Raw genomic sequence first — 21,888 nt, 5'->3', positions numbered from 1 at the left:
TGGAAAACAAAACTAAAGTAAGGTGCCAAGTGGGGAAATAAAGCAATGAAAACAAAAATAACAAATATGTTGAGAGGAAAAGAAAGAAAGAATAGATATGCAAAGTTAAATTGAGGTAGATGAAGAAGATTTATATACATTAAAGATTAACTGTGAGGTAAAAGAACAGTAGGAAAAGCAAACAAAGACATAAATGTAGAAAAAATAATGGTTTAAAAAATTTAAAAAAAAGAGTAAAGAAAAAAGAAAACACAGGAAAACTCCACAGAACTGTAAAAGCCCAGTGTATAGATAGAAATTTATGACAACAATAAAAAAATGTGACTGAGGAAAAAGAAAAAAAAAAAAGCTCAAAAGCTTAATTGGATTTCTTAGTGTCAATAAAATTGACAACTACAATGGAGGGGGGAAGGGAGGGAAAAAATCCAAAAAAGTCTATAGAACAAGTCAAAAAGTAAGAATAATAAATGTTTTTCTTCAGTCACTGCTGTCAGAGCCCTTTCCCAAGATGGGAATCACAGTCCACCTTACCTTCTTATGACACCCTCCAACACTGTACTGATCTCTGGACCTGCTGTGGAGGCTGCTCAGATTCCAATCTGGTCCTACTCCTGTGTCTTCTTGCCTCCAATGTCCACAGCTATCAGAGCTAGTGTTTCTTCTTTTGTGGGAGCTCTCAATGTCCTTTGATGTATTCCATAGACACAGAGTCTGCTTAGTTGATCATGTGGATTTAACCTGCAGCTTCTAGAGCTGGTGGGAAGGTTTGGGGTCTTCTTGCTTAACCACAATGCCCCTGGGTTTCAATTGTGGTTTTATTCCCACCTCTATGTACATGTGGGTCATCCACTGGGGGTTAGCTCCTGAGGCTGCCCTGGAGGGCTTGGGTTCACCCCTGTGAGGGCCAGGTGTGGAAGTGGTGCATCTACTTGGGTCTCAGGGGTTCTGGCAGCACCAGGTACTCAGGGGGCTGGTGGCTAGGGCAGCGGGAAATATAGTGCTCTAGAAGGGTATGGCAAACAACATTGGCCAATACGCTCCAGTATTCTTGCCTGGAGAAACCCCTGTCTGACAGAGAAGCCTGGCACGCCACAGTCTTCAGGGTTGCAAAGAGCCATACAGGACTGAAGAGACCCTGCATGCATAAACACAAGCCTTTTTTTTTTTTTTTTTTTTTAACTGTGGCTGCTCTGTCCCCGTGAGAGTTGAGCGTGAAGGTGGTGCAGCTGCTTGGCTTGCAGGGACCTTGGCAGCTCTAAGTGTTCAGGGACACAAACTCTCTCACATGGCAGGAGTTATGGCTCAATCAGAGTCTTTTTTTGGAGCCTCTTGTAGCTGGTGATCAGAAGGCCCCCTTGGCCAGTCTTTCTCCATAGATTTGCCCATTTGGGCACTTAGAGGGATCCCTTGCCTGGGGTCTGTCTCTATTGTTTGGCATGTCAGGCAAAAAGAGGGACCCCCCTGACTAGGGACCTACTCTGTAGACTGGTGCCCTACTCTGTAGACTGGTGCATCAGGAGCTTAAAGGGGCACCCTGGGTGGGGTCCTGCTGTGTGGTTCAGTGCATCAGGTGTTAGATGGGCTAGCCTCTCTATTGTTCAGGCTGAAGATGGCATGTGGAGAGAGAAGCTATGGTGATGGCTCCACCCACTATGCGTGACTCAGCAGTATCGCCTTGCTTCCATAGCTGCCTGGCTTTCCTCCATAGGTAGTTCCCACCGCGATCTCCACTTTCACATCCCCTCAATCTGTCTCTCCATAGTCAACAGCAACCCTCGCACTGGGATTGCTCCATAATCCCTAAACTCCAGCTTGCAGCCACTGTCCCTTCCAGGAGACCTGCATTCCTGCCTGCATTTGTATGGCTGTGGCAAGGACTGTCTGATTCTCATTCCATTTAGGCTGCCACAAATCATCTGTTTCACTCTCAGCCTTAAATGTTTCTCCTCTGACAATTGCCCAGATGTGGGATTGGACCCCTGCTTCAGTTCCCCCACCTGCCGAGGAAAGGTCCAGTCCTACTAATACTCCTTTTTTTTCTCCCTAGTTCCTAAGTCCTATCGAGTTTTGCATGGTTCTATATATTCTTTCAGAGAAGGCAATGGCAACCCACTCCAGTACTCTTGCCTGGAAAATCCAATGGATGGAGAAGCCTGGTAGGCTGCAGTCCATGGCGTTGCTAGGAGTTGGACACCACTGAGCGGCTTCACTTTCACTTTTCACTTTCATGCATTGGAGAAGGAAATGGCAACCCACTCCAGTATTCTTGCCTAGAGAATCCCAGGGACGGGGGAGCCTGGTGGGCTGCCATCTATGGGGTCACACAGAGTCAGACATGACTGAAGTGACTTAGCAGCATATATTCTTTTCCACTGGTCAGGTCCTCCTTTCCACTTCCAGCTGGTGTTCTGCATGCACTTCTGGGTCTGAAGGTGTATTCCTGATGTATTCGTGGAGAGAGATGTACTCCACATACACCTACTCCTCCGCCATCTAGTTCTCTATGTCTGTTCTTTAATATTGAAGAATAAAGTGCAGCTATTTGGGATACCTCTGTTTTTGAACTAAATTTCTTCCTGTTAATTTAAAGTGAGAGCCACGTCTATGCATTTCCAATTGTGGCCTTGTACTCAATATTTAGGCAACTGTCTCCTATTAATGATAAAGGGAAGAACAAATTATAAATTCTACTTTAATCTGAGAGGTCAAAGAGAAAAGAGCTCTGTTGCTTTTATAAAGCAGGGATGTTCATGCCATCTCATTGTTACTAAAAATCTTCCATAAGTTTTATTCTCTCAAGAGCACTGCCTGGCTGATTTTTTCCTCTCATATTATATTTTCTTTTGCCTCTGGTATAATTAAACATTGCATGAAAATGAATAATGGTAGAGTACATATTTTTCCAAGAATGGTGCTTAGGTCTGTGAACATATAAATGTCCTGCTATGGTAGATTTGATCCCATGCCAATACCTTTCAAAATATGTTGACTACCACGAAGTGATAGCTGTTCTTTAGTATATTGAAAAATGTATGCTTATACTTTCCCCCTAGAGTATTTGTGCTATAAGTCATATAAATAAATGATACTGTGAGGGATGAGGCTACCTGAAACTTACTATTGCTCCTGAGTCCTCAGAGTCCCAGTTCATTGACTGGACCCAGAGGATCTTCATAGTAGTTTCATGAAGTGCCTAGTTTTGAGGTAGAATTCAGTTCTGGGTATTGAATAATTTATGACTTTTTAACAGTGAATAATGTACCTTGTAGGATCAGCTTCTTGCTGCTCTTATTCTGCTAATAACAGATTCCTGAACTTCCATGAATTAAATTCAACTATATTTCTGGGAATATGATGATAAAATGAAAGAATAATGACTGTTGACTGATGAATTTATTGAAGATGGTTTGTTCCACTTAGTTTTAGATTGTCAGCATCTACTCTGTTAAAAGCATTGGATTTCAATTTGTAACATATTAAATGTATCTTTTAAACACATGAGCTTTGGAAAGTATCAATGTCTTAGATAAGCCCCTGCATACTAACTTCTATACCACAATTTACCTACAATTTATGACTTCTCTGAAATGTTTAAACAACTTTCTGAACACCAAATGATTTAGACCATGACTTTTCTGAGCCTTTAAAGTGTTGGCTTTAACTCATACTGTACCTCTGCAATCAAAGACAGCCAGGAATGTTTTGTGGTGTTCCATGTCTAATTATGGGGGGAAAAAAAGAGAGTTCCAGAAAAACATCTATTTCTGCTTTATTGACTATGCCAAAGCCTTGAACTGTGTGGATTACAATAAACTGTGGAAAATTCTGAAAGAGATAGGAATACCAGACCACCTGACCTGCCTCTTGAGAAGCCTATATGCAGGTCAGGAAGCAACAGTTAGAACTGGACATGGAACAACAGCCTGGTTCCAAATAGGAAAAGGAGTACATCAAGGCTGTATATTGGCACCCTGCTTATTTAACTTATATGCAGAGTACATCATGAGAAAGGCTGGGCTGGAAGAAGCACAAGCTGAAATCAAGATTGCCGGGAGAAGTCTCAATAACCTCAGATATGCAGATGACACCACCCTTATGTCAGAAAGTGAAGAGGAACTAAAAAGCCTCTTGATGAAAGTGAAAGAGGAGAGTGGAAAAAGTTGGCTTAAAGCTCAACATTCAGAAAATGAAGATCATGGCATCCGGTCCCATCACTTCATGGGAAATAGATGGGGAAACATTGGAAACAGTGTCAGACTTTATTTTGGGGGGCCTCAAAATCACTGCAGATGGTGATTGCAGCCATGAAATTAAAACACACTTACTCCTTGGAAGGAAAGTTATGACCAACCTAGACAGCATATTAAAAAGCAGAGACATTACTTTGACAACAAAGATCCATCTAGTCAAGGCTATGGTTTTTCCAGTGGTCATGTATGGATGTGAGAGTTGGACTGTGAAGAAAGCTGAACACCGAAGAATTGATGCTTTTGAACTGTGGTGTTGGAGAAGACACTTGAGAGTCCCTTGGACTGCAAGGAGATCCAACCAGCCCATTCTGAAGGAGACTAGTCCTGGGTGTTCATTGGAAGGACTGATGTTGAAGCTGAAATTCCAATACTTTGGCCATCTGATCTGAACAGTTGACTCATTTGAAAAGACCCTGATGCTGGGAATGATTTAGGGCAGGATGTCAAGGGGACATCAGAGAATGAGATTGTTAGATGCTATCACCGATACAATGGACATGGGTTTGGGTGGATTCTGGAAGTTGGTGATGGACAGGGAGGCCTGGCATGCTGTGGTTCACAGGGTCACAAAGAGTCGGACATGACTACCCAACTGAACTGAACTGATATTGTCCGAGAGAATTCAATGAGGATTATTTTATGCTTATATAATATTCTTTCAGAACAAGGGCAAAAAATATGTGTGTATAAAAGTGACTTTTCCAAAGGCCTCATTAATTCTAATACTCAATTAAAAATTCCCTTTTGAGAAGCCCCTTGAAACTGGAAAATATAATAAATTGAAGACCCTCAAGTATACAAAGTGTATCTAGCTGCTCTGCAGAAGTTTTGCCAAGTCAAGTCATGATACTCAAGAAATAATATTTCAAACGACAGCTCTGTAAATCTAAGGAGGATATAAGTCAAGAAGGGTAGGTACAGACCAGGATCTAGCTAGCTTAAAAAATGTGAATGAGGCTTATGCATTTTCCTCTTCATGTAAAAATGCTTTTTGGAAGAGGTATTGACTGAGGAAAGAAGTTCTGTATCCAGGCAACTAGTGTATTGTAGAATAAATTAAGGAGGAGAGCAGGGCATTGGTTGTAAGGAATGATTTTTTTTTTTTTTCTTTCTCTGCAAAGCATCCATACTGGACTTATAATATTCGGTATGAAGATTGTTTAGCAGACCTGAAGTTCTTCTGTGGTCATAATAATACACCGTCTTAATGTTAAAGAAAAAGTTATGCTTTGGTGTGTTGTGAAGAAGAGGTAAATAGTCATCAAAGGCAGAAACTTTGATTAGTTAAGATGGGTACTTAAAGAAACTTGGCTATTCTGTATTTGTATGTATTAGTTTGCTGGAGCTGCCATTGCTACCTAATGAAACATGGCATTCACTCGCCTGTGTGCTGTAAAGCCAAGCTACTGACACTAAGCTGTGATGAAGGAAAGTGCAGGGTTTATTATAAGACACCAGATATGGAGTCTGGGACAGATAGTGCTAAAAAAGTCAGAACTCTCTGATGGACTTCAGCAAAGCATTTTCAGAGCATGGTGAGGGGCATCTCAAGATCTTTGATCAGCTCGTGCACAATACTGATTGGTTGATGGTGGGGTAACAAGGCGGTGCCATGGGGTTTGACAGTATTATTCCTTAGTACCAATAGATCTGAGGGTTATGTGCTCAAGGTTACTAAGTAGTTAACTTCTTCCCTTTGGTGGGGTTTTAACATCTGTTAAATAGCTCAGGAAGTGTGTATAAGATGCTATTATCTACGTGCTTCAGAGAGGAGCTAAAGCAGGGGACGTGGGGGAGGGTTTGCTCCAGGAAGGTTCCATAGGGCCCTGCTCTGTTACACCATAATAAAATACCACAGACTTGGTAACTTTTAAACAAGAGACATCTATTTTCTTACAGTTCTAGAGATGACAAATCCAAGATCAAGGCTTTGGGAGGCTTGATTTCTTCCAAGGTCTCTCTCCTTGGCTTGCAGATGGCCACCTTCCTATTGTACCTCTACATGAACTTTCCTCCATGCATATGCCTTCCTGGTATCTCGACCTCTTATGAGAAGAGCAGTCATATTGGATTAGGCCCCAGTGTAATGGCCTAATTTTAACTTAATGTCTTTAATGACCCTACTTCCAAATACAGTCACATTTTGAGGTACTAGGGTATCAGCAGATTAGTTTTGAGAGGAGGAGCATATTTGAGCCCATAATGCTGCACAAGAAATGAAAAATGCTGACTTGGTTATAAACACTCAAAAGGAGATAAATACCTAAACCTGAGATTCAACTAAGAATGCTGGAAAGACATTTTTTGGAATGCCTGCAGTAGGTCGCTTATACAAGGGAACTGTTAGGTTGTGAATCTGAAATAGGTACCAGCCCTGTTTATGTTGTGATACCTGGATAGTTGTCATTCTCTGGAACAGACTCCTCCCATAATCAGTTGGAATGGTCTCATGTGCCAGATTCCCGAACAGCAGAGTACTCTTGATCTCTGAGTCTCCTTACTTGCCTCACATACTACACTCCAGTATCCCTGACCCTTAGAAGCTTAAGTACTAACCAGGGAAGACTAGACTGACTTCTCCAGGTGTAGCTATCCTTAGAGTCTTATTTCTCCTTCCTAACACATATAATAATTGCAATATAACTTTTCAAGTTTTTTTTTAATGTTTGCCTTTTCTGCCATCTTATGAGAGTATGATGGATAGCTGTACACCTGGTAAATCTAAGATACAGTAGATGCTCAATGATTATTTTCTGAATCAATTAATGAATGAAAATTCAGTCAGTATTCTGTGTGTGTGTGTGTGCACGCTCAGTCATGTCTGACTCTTTGTGACCCCATGGAATGTAGCTCTCCTGATTCCTCTGTCTGTGAAATTTTCCAGGCAAGAATAAGTATCCTTTAGTCTCTTGCTATGTGCTCAGCACATAGCATGGTTTTCCTGTGAGAACAATGCTGTGGGATCCCCAACCTTAAAGAACAGGAGAACCAAAGGGAAGACAAAGCAAAATGAGTGAAATAAAATTGGATATTTGAATGTATGGTTCTGATGAGATTATCATAGGGGAGAAAAGTTTCTTAAAGTAGGTGGGTTATTAACTGGACTAGGAAATACAAGATACATCTAGATAAGGAATGGATGGTGGTCATAGCATTAAAGCATAAGAGTTATGACAATACATAGGACTTAGGCAGGCAAATATTTTTGCTTTCATTTATGAGATAAAGCCCTCTTTGTTTTTCTGAAATGAAGATCTTTTTAAAAAAGTGGCATGGGTTGTTACTTTTTCCCCAGCACATTACTAAGCAGATGACAGTCATTGATTTTGGCTAAATGAACAAATTGCCCATGATCACACACATACACACACATTTCCCAAAAGTGGGATTGGAGGAAAAGAAACTTGATTGTTGACAGTGATTAGTGGTGAACTCCTCAATTAAGTAGTGCCAGATGGAGAAAACTTTCAAGTCTGTTTCACACTGAAAGCCAGTTGGCAAAGTTTCACCAAATTAGCTATTAATATTATGGTATTTTTTTTGTATCTTTCTTGTGCCAATCAGTACATAAAAATAAAAGATAATTAACCTAAAACCAATACCAGTTAAAATGTGTAAAAAGCTCCAAAGAACCTTTTTGTGCTAGAAAAACGCCAGAGAAGTGTTTGGAAAAGAGGAAAGGGGAGATAACAGATAAAATTAGCAATGTAACTACCAATTTAACAAGGATTGACTAAGCTCCATAAAGACAGGGACTAGCTAGATCCATTTAGTTCAGTATTATGTCCTGTGGTCCTACAGAGTGCTTCACTCAGAGAGACGTTTAATAGGTACTTTACATATAAATATGTAATGTATAAATACTTGTATAATGCAGATTATTTACCATCTGAGCCACCAGGGAAGCCCATAATGAATATTTACCATCTAATAACTTTAACCCTATTTATGTCAATAAACACTTCCTGATCGTTGACTCCATCAAAAGCAAAAGCAAAACTCAAGGGGAAAGATTCAGGAAAAGGATAAAAATTGCCAATTCTATCTAATATATAACACAAATGAAAACCTATCTATGAAAGAGACTCACAGACATAGAACAGACTTGTGGTTGCCATGAGGGAAGGGTGTGTGGGGGGGATGGATTGAGAATTTAGGTTTAGCAGATGCAAACCATTATATATAGAATGGATAAACACCAAGGTCCTACTGTTTAGTATAGCAAACGATATTCAATATCCTGTGATCAATCATAATGTAAAGAATTTAAAGACGAATATGCACACACATACGCATATATAACAATTACTTTGCTGTATGGCAGCCCACTCCAGTGTTCTTGACTGGAGAATCCCAGGGACAGGGGAGCCTGGTGGGCTGCTGTCTATGGGGTCACACAGAGTCGGACACGACTGAAGCGACAGCAGCAGCAGCAGCAGCAGCAGCACAGCAGAAATTAACACAACATTGCAAATCCACTATGCTCCAATTAAAAAAAAAAATGGCAAGTCCAGGTAGCCTAGAACTAAGGTCTCGATCTCAGACAACTGAAAAAAGAGATTAGCATGTGATTGTGGGGAAAGATTTGTATTTCAAGCCTAGCCTTTTGGAGGTTCAAGCAAGCACTCTGGAGAAAATGATACAACCTGGGGATAACACCTGAAATTTCACCAAGACTCAGTCATAGGGCATTTGCACCGACAAGAACCTTTAATCCACTGGCTCCTTTTCTCTATATGGCTTCACATTTTCTCCCACTACACAACTCTGTAATTTTCAGTAACCCTAGTTTTAAGAAATACTTCAATTTGTTGTCTGTAGCTCAGTAAGACAATTCTACTCCATCATTTAAAGCATCTGTCCCTTTTGGATGGAGGAGGTGTGGATCATCCTGAAATGCTGACATCTTCCTTATGAGGCTGGGTTATACTAATGAAACTGCTGATCAGGCCTTCAAAAAAAAAAAGGAAAAGAGAGAAGCTATAAATGTTGTTTTTTTTTTTTTTTTCTTTTTAAATCAAACCCTTCAGAACTTTTAGAAACAAAAACTTTGAAATAGTCATACCCCAGATCTCCCTTCCTATTTCTTTCTACGTGTCCTGCACTTAGACTGATGTAAGCACCATTATCTCTGATTGGGACCACAGCAGAAGCTTTCTAAGTGTCCTGCTTTAACTCTTGCTCTCTTCCTGTCTTTCTGTTCACACTGGAGTCAAAATCGTCTTGCAATTTAAGTTTCATTATGACAGCCCTCTAGCAAAAGTCTTTAGTTTCAACTCACTCTTAAAGGAAAGACAAAAATCCGTAATGGTGTGCTTACTGACCCCGAGCTTATCTCTTGATGCTGTTGTTCCATCACTAAGTTGTGTCCGACTCTTTGCGACCCTATGGACTGCAGCATGCTAGGCTTCCCTGTCCTTCACTATCTCCTGGAGTTTGCTCAAATTCACATCCATTGAGTCAGTGATGCTCTTTAACTATCTCATCCTCTGGGGCTTCCCTGGTGGCTCAGATGGTAAAGAATCAGCCTGCAATGCAGAAGACTGGGATTCGGTCCCTGCATCAGGAAGATCCCCTGAAGAAGGGAATTGCTTCTCACTCCAGTATTCTTGCCTGGAAAATTCCATAGATGGAGAAGCCTAGCAGGCTACAGTCCACGGGGTCCCAAAGAGTTGAACATGACTGAGCAATTAGCATTATCTTCTGATCGGCATCCCTTTTTAGTGCTTTCACACCTCAAATGGGGTTGACCTGTGTAACTAACAAGATTTCGTGGAAATGATAGAATGTGACTTCTGAAGTTAAGTTGTAAAATATGTTCTGGCTTCTACCTTATTTTGTTATTAGCTCTTGAGTTGCTTACTCTGGAGGAAGCCAGCTGTCATGTCTTGAGGACCTTCAAGCAGCTACATGGAGATATTCACCTAGTAGAAAGGAAGGATCCTGCTGACAAATGGTACTACTTTCCAAGTATGGCTGAGACATCTTGTGAGGGGATCCTCTAATCCAGTCAATTTTCCTGATTCCTGCACTGTGGATAAGAGCTCAGCTGTAGCTTCATGGGAGCCCTTGAGGCAGAAATGCCAAGCTAATCCCCTCTGAGATTCCTTACACCACAAAATGTAGGAGACAATACATATTTATTGTTTTAAGCTGCTAGGTTTGCTGATGACTTGTTCGTTATTCTGTAGTATCAGATCACATATATGTCCTAGAAGAACCCATCTCTTTCAGACCTCCTCTCTTAGTTTCATATGGACCACACTCCTATTGACACACAACTTCAACCAGGCTGATGGGATTTTACATTCTTACTGTATCTGCTGTACTCTATTATTTCACTTTTCATTTAAAAATGAAAAGTTTATGTTTTCCTGTTTATGTTTACATAAACAGGAAAACAATAAATCTAATTTCAATGAACTGGAAAAAGTTTTCAAAAGAAAATTTCATGGTCCAAAATCTAAAAATGTTCTTGTCTAAATTGAAGTGTAACTCTTGCAACTTGAGGGAGCTATGAAGAATTTCAAATGGTGATGAGCTTGAAAACAAAATTTATGTAATTAAAAAAAAAATTCTGTTTGACTATAGTCTACTTTAGGAGATAACTTATTTAGGAAAATAACTTGGAGTAAAAAGGTATAACCCTGAAAGCACTTTTATGTAAGGCTTTCCACTGTGAATATAGTATTCAGTATCTGTCCAAAGAGCCATCCTAGTGTTAAGTACAGGATGCCTTCACATTTTTCTTCCTCTGAGCAATGAAGCCTATAGAAGCCCCTGTGCATAATGCCTTGTGAAATGGTGAGCTGGGAATTAGAGAACAATCATAATTTGCTAATTTTTCTAAAATGCATTTAAAAATCCTTTCACATTAATCTCTGTGATTCACAAAGAAGGGAGGCAGGCTGCAACATTTAAATGATTGAAAATGATGCTGGTGTCCTTCTGTAAAATCTGATTACAGCTTCAATGATTGATAGCTTGCATTAGCAAAGAAAGGGGAAAAGCTTAGAAATTGAAGCAAGTAAATCAAGCAAAATCTTTTTAGTTTATAGTGAACACTTAGACATGATTCAAAAATGTTTTAACCCAGATTTCATTCTCTGTAAATATGTGTTGCCTTTGCATATGAAGTATTCATTTCAATGACTTTTCCCTGAGTTGTGCTTTAATCTTGTCTTCAAGAAAGTCCATCTTGGTCTGCCAGCTTCTCCAGACTTTGAAGCTGGTGTGATTTACTTAAGTGGCAATGTACCACTTTATCTGTATTTCTGTTCTCATTTGGTGGGTCCTAAGGAATGCATATTGCTATTGCTAGAGAGATGGGGGACACTGAAAAAATTCAGAAATGAGTCTTTTGCTTGGAAACTTCCTTGAATTTGCTAAATGCTCTGTGTCAGTTTGACCGATAGGACACACTGTTATAGCTCATTAGTTTGAGCATTAGTGAATCAATTATACATTCCTACCTTTCCATAGCATCATGGACCAGAAAAGACAATTCATGGTATACCACAACTATAAAGGAGTTCTTCCAGAGATTTAAACACAGAGTAACTACCATGGTATGATTATGTATCCCCTGACACATGAACAGGCCATCTTGTAGCAAATTTCCAGCACTCAGTTAAAAGGATATACAGTTACGAAAAAGTATTTGTATATTTACATATCATCTTTGTATATGTATGAGAAACTTAGCACTGTTTGAAGTATTGAATGACCCCACTATGTCTTTATAGACAAACATATTGATAAACTGACGTTTACTGTATGCCAACATTGTAACAAATGACTAAATGTCATTGTTATGGGCACTTATTACATGTTAGAGTCAACATTTATATATACCTGCCCTGTATAAGAATGTCAGCTCCTGGAAGATAGAAGCTGCAGAATTTAATAAAATGCTTAGTACAGAGTTGTTATACTTCCTGTAAATAGATTACTTTAAACGAGTGAATATATTAAGCTCTACCATTCTTATTTAACTTTCAGTCTCTCCCCCCCGCCCCCCGCAATATTATGATTCGGTGTTTTCATTGATCTTGTTTTAAATAGATAAACAGATATAAAGAGGATTATTAACATGTCATGAATACACTGATAAGTGATTTAGAGTATTGTTTTTAAGATGATTTGAAAACCCAAAAACCTGGATAATCACTAGGAAATTTTAGGAAAGAAAAGTGGCCAGTAAAGAGATGTTCTAAAAATTAGCTCTAGGAATGAATCAGTGAATCTCTTTGACCTTCAGAATACTCAGTACAGTTCTCTTTCAGGTTACTGAGGCTGTTCTGTGGTAGATTCCTATTGCTTCTGTAACAAACTACTCCTGGTGACTTAAAACAACATGGTTTTATTATCTTACAGTTCTGAAGGTCAGAAGAACAAAATGGGTTTCACTCGGCTAAAATTTAAATGTGGCCAGGACTGTGTTCCCATTGGAGACTCTAGAAGAGAATCTGTTGCCTTCTCTTCTCCAGCTTCTAGAAATCACCCACATTCTTTGACTCATGACCTCCTTTCTGTCTTCAAAAATAGCAGTAGTCAGTTGAGTCTCAAGGGAGCATTGCTCTGACTCTAGCTTCCTTCATCACATCTCTTTCTTTGACTCTTCGTCCCTCTCTAAGTTAGAAGAACTCTTCTGCTTGCCCTGGGTCTACTGAGATAATCCAGAGTAACCTCCTATATCAAGACTTTTGTCTAAAGAACAACTGAAGAACTTGTTGTTTAGTCACAAAGTTGTGTCTGACTCTTTGTGACCCTATGAACTGTAGCATCCCAGGCTTCCCTGTCCTTCACTAATTCTCTGAGTTTGCTCAAACTCATGCTTATTTAGTCAATGGGCCATCCAATCATTTCATTCCCTGTCATCCCTTTCTCCTCCTGCCCTCAATCTTTCCCAGCATCAGGGTCTTCTCCAGAGTCAGCCCTTCACATCAGGTGGCCAAAGTATTGGAGTTTCAGGTTCAGTCCTTCCAATGAATATTCCAGGGTTGATTTCATGGAACTTTGTTGGCAAAGAGATGTTTCTTCTGGTTAGTACACTGTCTAGGTTTGTCATAGCTTTGCTTCCAAGTAGCAAGAGTCTTTTAATTTCATGGTTGCAGTCATATCTGCAGTGATTTTGGAGCCCAAGAAAATAAAATCTGTCATTGTTTCTACTTTCCCTTATCTATTTGCCATGAAGTGTTGGGACCAGATGCCGTGATCTTAGTTTTTGGAATGTTGAGTTTTAAATCAGCTTTTTCACTCTCCTCTTTCATCCTTATTAAGAGGCTCTTTAGTTCCTAATTGCTTTCTGCCAACTTAAGTTTCTGTGTAAGGTCATATATTCACAGGTTCCAGGAATTAAAGCAGGGATACCTTGGGGAAGGGTCATTGTCCTACATACTATGAAGAATAGAAAGAGGTCAGGGAAACATCATAGAGTCTTTATTTTAAATAATGAAGAAGTAAATCAATCAGCACCATTAATCCAAAGTAGTATATATTAATTTTTTTCAATGAGATATGTTTTGAATAAGATCAAATGCTGCTTCCCTGAGTGCAATTTTTCCCCTGATTGGGATTCCAGATTATAGATAAAAATGTGAAGTACTGATGTAGGTTCACATTGCCATGAATCTGAGGAAATCACTGTAGAAGAATGGTTTTATGCATTTCATGCACAAAAGTGTTTATGCTTCTAAAAGTAGTACAGTTCCACTTCTTTCTCTTTTAAAAGAAATGCTTAGAGCTAGATGTAAATGTGTGGTTACATCCTTGTTACAACTCAGAGTATGTTGATTTCTCTACAAGAATCTTTGGAGTACATTCAAACTAAACTATAGTAATATCCATTTAATCACCTTGCAGATATTTTAATCCTCCAAATCAGACTCATCTAATCCAGGTGATTTTTTTTTTCTCCTCAGCACAGTTTTCCTTGTATTTTCCTGTTCAAATTCTTCCATTTTTCTTACATATAGGTTTACTCAGACTTTTATCCAACATTCTTGGATAGACTGTTCTTAGGCTGTTCCCAGATGAATGTTTAAACCTTTACTACATTCTTAAGGGAGCTTTTGTTTTTCTTTGCTGTACATTTTATTTCAAAAATTCTATGGGATCTCTGTAGATAACCTGGAGCACAAAGCATATTCCTGGAAAAATCTCTTGGCTTCTTTTCTCAGTCAGAATACTTCAGTGTTGTTTGGTTTATACACTGGGTTCCATTGTAAGGTTATTGTTAAAGAAAATTTTCCAAAGGGATGTTGGAGCATTAATTATAATGACTGTATCCACGAACAGTTCATTTAGCCAGATGATACCTGTCAGTGATGAACAAACTTCCTACACATTAGGGATTCTTACGTTTTGCTTCTGTCCTTTCCCTGTGCCTAGATAATTGTTCCTTTTCTAGATTCTCTGCCCTAAGGGCTAACTTAGGGCTAATTCAACTTATGTGTAAAACTGTCCTTGGTCACTTCAGTAAAGAGGGGTCTCTCCCTCTGGAACACTAAGGATGACACTTAATCATACACTTATCTTGTTTTTGTTGTATTCTTAGTGCTATGCATACAGCTTGGCATGCAGTAGATATAGAGTACATGGTACATGATGGAAGGAAGGAAGAAAGATGCACAGAAGGAAAAGATGGAAGGAAGAAAGGAATTTGATATTGCATGCACTGTGTTAAGGTATCACTGAACTTTTATTTTGGGTTTGACTTCTCATAGGTAAATAAAAATCTACCCAAGAAATTTAAAGGAAAAAGTCAGGACCATTTTAGTTACTGTCTATCAAATGCTCTATGAGATGTTAGGTGAATTATATGGTTATCTCTTTAATTTAATCTTCATAGCAATCCAGTAAAATTTCATCAGAGGAAATTGAAACTGAGCAAGTTAGGCAGCAGTCTCCACATCACCCAACACCGGCAGGGCTTGGATTCAAATCCCAGAGGGTGTGTTTTGTATGCATTTCTATAGGCTCCCCTGAAGCTAGTCCCAGCTTCCTAAATCTTACAGAGCATATGACAAGAAGCAAATATTCATTTCATTTTATGAATAAATAAATAAATTGCCGAGTGCCATATTAAAGAAGTATGGCATTTGTAGCTGTTGTTCAGTTGATAAGTCGTGCCCAGCTCTTTGTGATCCCATGAATTGCAACATGCCAGGCACCCCTGTCCCACCCTCTCTCCTGGAGTTTGCAAAAATTTCATGTCCACTGAGTCAGTGATGCTATTTAACCATCTCATCCTCTGCTGCCCGCTCCTCCTTTTACTTTCGATATTTCCCAGAATTAGGTGGTTGTTGTTTTTTTTTTTTTTTCCCAGTGAGTCAGCTCTTCACATCAGGTGGCCAAAGTACTTGAGCTTCAGCTTCAGCTTAAGTTATTCCAGTGAATATTCAGACTTGATTTCCTTTAGGATTGACTGGGTTGAACTCCTTGCTGTCCAAGGGACTCCCAGCACCACAGTTAGAAAGCTTCAATTCTTCAGTGCTCAGTCTTCTTTATGGTCCAACTCTCACATCCATACATAACTACTGGAAAAACATAACTTTGACTATATGGACCTTTGTCAGCAAAATGATGTCTCTGATTTTTTAATACACCGTCTACGTTTGTCATAGCTTTCCTTCCAAAGAGGAGGTATCTTTTCATCTTGGTCTGCAGTCACCATCTGTGGAGATTTTGGAGCCCAAGAAAACAAAATCTATCACTGCTTCCACTTTTCCCCTTTCTATTGCCATAAGGTAATGGGACCAGGTGCCATGATCTTAGTTTTTTAAATGTTGTTTTAAACCAGCTTTTCACTCTTCTCTTTCATCACCATCAAGAGGCTCTTTAGCTCCTCTTCACTTTCTTTTCTGTCATTAGAGTGGCATCATCTGTGTATCTTAGGCTGTTGATATTTCTCCCAGAAATCTTCATTGCAGTTGTGTTAATCCAGTTTGGCATTTTCCATGAGGTTGACAATATACAGTCTTATTGTACTCCTTTCCCACTTTGGATCCAATCAGTTATTCTGTGTCTGGTTCTAGCTGTTGCTTCTTGACCTGTATACAGGTTTCTAGACAGGTAAGGTGGTCTGGTACTTTCATCTCTTTAAGAATTTTCCTCAGTTTGTTGTGATCCACACAGAGGATTTAGTGTACTCAGTGAAGAATAAGTAGATATTTTTCTGAAACTCCCTTGTTTTCTCCATTATCCAACATATGTTTGCAGTTTGATCTCTGGTTCCTCTTTGAAACCCATTTGTACATCTGGAAATTCTTGATTCATGTACTGTTGAAGCCTAGGTTGAAGGATTTTGAGCATGACATTGCTAGCATGTGAAATGAGCACAATTGTACAGTAGTTCGATAATTCTTTGGCATTACCCTTCTTTGGGATTTGAATGAAAACTGACCTTTCCAATCCTGGGGCCATTGCTGAGTTTTCCAAATTTGCTGGTATATTGAGTGCAGCACTTTAACAACATCATTTTTGAGTTTTAAATGGCACATTTGGAATTCCATTGCCTCCCCTAGCTATTTTTGTAGCAATGCTTCCTAAGGTCCTCTTGACTTCTCACTCCAGGATGTCTGGCTTTAGGTGAGTGACCCAGACAATTGTGGTTATCCAGGTTATTAAGATCTTTTTTTTTTTTTTGGTATAGTGTTTTCTGTGTATTCATGCTGCCTCTTCTTAATCACTTCTGCTTCGGTTAGGTCCTTACTGATTCTGTCCTTTATCATGCCCATTCTTGCATGAAATATTCCTTTGATATCTCCAGTTATTGTAAAAATATTTCTAGTCTTCCCTATTCTATCATGTTCCTCTATTTCTTTGCATTGTTCATTGAAGAAGGCATTATCTTTCCTTGTTACTCTCTGGAACCCTGCATTCAGTTGGGTATATCTTTCCCTTTCTCCCTTGCCTTTCACTTCTCTTTATTTCCCCAGCTATTTGTAAAGCCAGTGCCTTTTAATAACCTACTACACTTTTATAATCCAGCCACTACTCTTACCATACCCCCACCCCAGCTGTTAAGAGTCCCAACATTTGTGCCATCTTGCCTTGGTTTCAGTTTTAGCTGTTATCGTGAATCACCTGTATACAACAGCCAAGTTCCTTAGTCTTCTACACCTCAGTCTTTTAATTTGTTTTAGGAGAAAAATAACTGCACTCACTCCATTAGCTTACTAGGCAGATTCAGTGCAGTTAGTCCTTTCTTAGAGAATGACAACAATGAACATTTATTGAGCAGTGACTACCATAACCACTCCCACCAACATTTAATGGATTTTTAATTAATGTCAGGCATTGTAGTACATTTTCACTATAAACCTTCTAAAAGCCTCAAACTTGGGTACTGTTAGTGTTTCCCTTCCTAGGTGAGGAAACCGAAGCCTAGATAAGAAATTGCTTTCCCAAGGTCACACTGAACCAGTAAATGAAAGACCTGGGATTAAATCCAAATTTGTCTGATTCACCAGATTTAAATTATTAGGTCTCTGCTGAAAATTTGGCCTCCACCCAGTTGCTCTTTGTTTTGTTTTGTTTTGTTTTTTTTTTTTTTTTTTATGTTATCTCCTCTGTATATATAGTGCCTCTCCTAATATATATCATGTTTGTATGTCTTTTTCATTATGTTCCTTATTGTTCCGATTAATTTTTGCACTTGGTTATGCTTCATAGGAAATAGATGGGGAAACAGTAGAGACAGTGTCAGAGTTTATTTTGGGGGACTCCAAAATCACTGCAGATGGTGATTGCAGCCATGAAATTAAAAGACACTTACTCCTTGGAAGGAAAGTTATGACCAACGTAGATAGCATATTCAAAAGCAGAGACATTACTTTGACAACAAAGGCCTGTCTAGTCAAGGCTATGGTTTTTCCAGTGGTCATGTATGGATGTGAGAGTTGGACTGTGAAGAAAGCTGTGTGCTGAAGAATTGATGCTTTTAACTGTGGTGTTGGAGAAGACTCTTGAGAGTCCTTTGGATTGCAAGGAGATCCAACCAATCCATTCTAAAGGAGATCAGTCCTGGGTGTTCATTGGAAGGACTGATGCTAAAGCTGAAACTCCAGTACTTTGGCCACCTCATGCAAAGAGTTGCCTCATTGGAAAAGACTCTGATGCTGGGAGGGATTGGGGGCAGGAGGAGAAGGGGATGACAGAGGATGAGATGGCTGGATGGCATCACCAACTCGATGGACATGAGTTTGAGTAAACTCCAGGCGCTGGTGATGGACAGGGAGGCCTGGCATGCTGCGATTCAAGGGGTCACAAAGAGTTGGACACGACTGAGCCACTGAACTGAACTGATGCTCACCATGACCCTATTTTGCTGCCAGTTCTGAGGTGCCACCTAACTGCTAAGGCAGTTGGGTATTGTTATTACTATTCTTGATTCTCATTTTTTTTGTTTGTTTGTTTCATTTCTCTTAGCTGTTTTACAAACACACACACACATACACACACACAGTCTTTCTACACTGGGTTGCCTGAGGAAATTATCTGTTATCAAAATAGGATGCTATCAGTCAGCACCATGGATTTCTCTAAGTGTTCTCATGGCTCAGGGGATGTCCTTGTCTAAAACAGTGCTCCCAGAAGAGTCCTATTTAATTTTCTCTAGTAAAAGCAACTTACTGGAAGCAGTATTAGTGAGGCTGTGTGCCAAGTATGTTCATCTATTACCTAGAAAGTGCTTCAGCCTAAAATGGGCTGATCTCCACTATGCTGGGACACTTGCAATCTCAGGAAGCACTCAGTGATACGGGTTCAAAGCAAAGTATCTGAATTAGAAGGGTATCCTGCCAGAGTTTAAGCAGTGAACATTCTTACTTTTCTTAATTCCCTCTTTTATCCAAAGTAAAGAGACAGTCTGTGGACTGCTTTGCTGATATCCAAGGCAAATGAGGCAGATATTAGGTAGGTTACCTATTATCTGCAATTAATTCAACATTACTGCATTTAGCTTTTTTTCACAGGTATAGGGATAGAATCTTGAAACAACAGTAAAACAAGTTTCAAGGGAATTGGAATCTAGTAATACCAAGGAAACAATGGAAACAGTGGCATTTTATTTTCTTGGGCTCCAAAGTCACTGCAGATGGTGACTGTAGCCATGAAATTAAAAGACACTTACTCCTTGGGAAAAAAACCTATGACCAACATAGACCCATATTAAAAAGCACAGATATTACTTTGTCAACAAAGGTCCAGCTAGTCAAAGCTATGGTTTTTCCAGTAGTTATGTATAAATGTGAGAGTTGGACCATAATGAAAGTTGAGCACCAAAGATTGATGCTTTTGAACTGTGATGTAGGAGAAGACTCTTGAGAGTCCCTTGGACTGCATGGAGATCAAACCGGTCAATACTAAAGGAAATCAACCCTGAATATTCATTGGAAGGACTGATGCTGAAGCTCCAGTACTTTGGCCACCTAATACAAAGAACTGCCTCATTGGAAAAGATCCTGATGCTGGGAAAGATTGAAGGTGGGAAAAGGGGACAACAGAGGATGAGATGGTTGGATGGCATCACTGACTCAATGGATATGAGTTTGGGAAAGCTCTGGGAGTTGGTGATGGACAGGGAAGCCTGTTGTGCTGCAGTCCATGGGGTCACAGAGTCAGACATGACTGAGTGACTGAACTGAACTGAATACCAAGTACAATACTGTGTGATGAAGCATAAATTTTCTCACTTAATCCTTGAAAAAGAAAACAAATTGTTATCTCAGTTTTTACACATGAGCAATGAGAGACTGAGAAAAGTTTAATATCTGAGATTTTGATGAAGAACCTTTTGATTCTGCAGTTCATCCATCTTAAATTCTTTCCCTGCCTCTTCCAGGGGCCACAGAGGGAAACCTCTGATATCTTTTGTTCAGCATAATGCTTCAGATTGCAACTTTTGCATCAAGCAGTTCAGTTCAGTTCAGTCACTCAGGTGTGTCCAACTCTTTGCGACCCCGTGGACTGCAGCACACCAGGCCTCCCTGTCCATCACCAACTCCCAGAGCTTACTCAAACTCATGTTCATTGAGTTGGTGATGCCATCCAACCATCTCATCCTCTGTCATCCCCTTCTCCTCCCACCTTCAATCTTTCCCAGCATCAGGGTCTTTTCCAATGAGTCAGTTGTTCGCATCAGGTGGCCAAAGCATAGGAGTTTCAGCTTCAGCATCAGTCCTTCCAATGCATATTCAGGACTGGTTTCCTTTAGGATGGACAAGTTGGATATCTTCGCAGCTCTCCAAAACTCTCCAAAACTCTTCTCTAACACCATAGTTCAAAAGCATTGGCTCTTTCACACTCAGCTTTCTTTATAGTTCAAATTTCATATCCATACATGATTACTGGAAAAATCATAGCTTTGATTAGACTGACCTTTGTTGGCAAAGTAAGGTCTCTGCTTTTTAATATCCTATCTAGATTGGTCACAGCTTTTCTTCCAAGGAGCAGTGTCTTTTAATTTCATGGCTACAGTCACCATCTGCAGTGACTTTGGAGCCTAAGAAAAAAAAGTCTGTTACTGTTTCCATTGTTTCCCCTCTATTTGCCATGAAGTGATGGGAATGGGTGTCATGATCTTAGTTTTATGAATGTTGAATTTTAAACCAACTTTTTGACTCTCCTCTTTCACTTTTTTTTTTTTTTTACTTTGTAAATGGTCAATTTAATGTGAAACAAGAGAGCAAGTTGTTTACATATATAAGAAAATACTCTACAATTTTATCATTAAATGAAAGGTTAAAATGACATTATCTTACCACATTGTAATTAACTTTTCTGGAAGAGTCAATATTTTCAGGAACTTTAAAAGAACTATTCTTTTTTTAAAAATTTTAATTTTTACTTTATTTTGCTTTACAATACTGTATTGGTTTTGCCATACATTGACATGAATCCGCCACGGGTGTACATAGTTCCCAATCCTGAACCCCCCTCCCACCTCCCACCCCATATTATCTCTCTGGATCATCCCCGTGCACCAGCCCCAAGCATCCTGTATCCTGTATTGAACATACACTGGTGATTCGTTTCTTACATGATAGTATACATGTTTCAATGCCATTCTCCCAAATCATCCCACCCTCTCCCTCTCCCACAGAGTCCAAAAGTCCATTCTATACATCTGTGTCTCCCCTGCTGTCTCACATACAGGGTGATCATTACCATCTTTCTAAATTCCATATATATGTGTTAGTATACTGTATTGGTGTTTTTCTTTCTGGCTTGCTTCACTCTGTATAATCGGCTCCAGTTTCATCCATCTCATCAGAACTGATTCAAATATATTCTTTTTAATGGCTGAGTAATACTCCATTGTGTATATGTACCACAGCTTTCTTATCCATTCATCTGCTGATGGACATCTAGGTTGTTTCCATGTCCTGGCTATTATAAACAGTGCTGCGATGAACATTGGGGGTACACGTGTCTCTTTCAATTCTGGTTTCCTCAGTGTGTATGCCCAGCAGTGGGATTGCTGGGTCATAAGGCAGTTCTATTTGCAATTTTTTAAGGAATCTCCACACTGTTCCCCATAGTGACTGTACTAGTTTGCATTCCCACCAACAGTGTAAGAGGGTTTCCTTTTCTCCACACCCTCTCCTGCATTTATTGCTTGTAGACTTTTGGA

The sequence above is a fragment of the Budorcas taxicolor genome, chromosome 23 (assembly GCF_023091745.1).
Source record: "Budorcas taxicolor isolate Tak-1 chromosome 23, Takin1.1, whole genome shotgun sequence".
NCBI lineage: Eukaryota > Metazoa > Chordata > Mammalia > Artiodactyla > Bovidae > Budorcas > Budorcas taxicolor.
The sequence above is the reverse complement of the archived record's forward strand: the minus strand, read 5'-3'. Positions refer to the sequence as shown.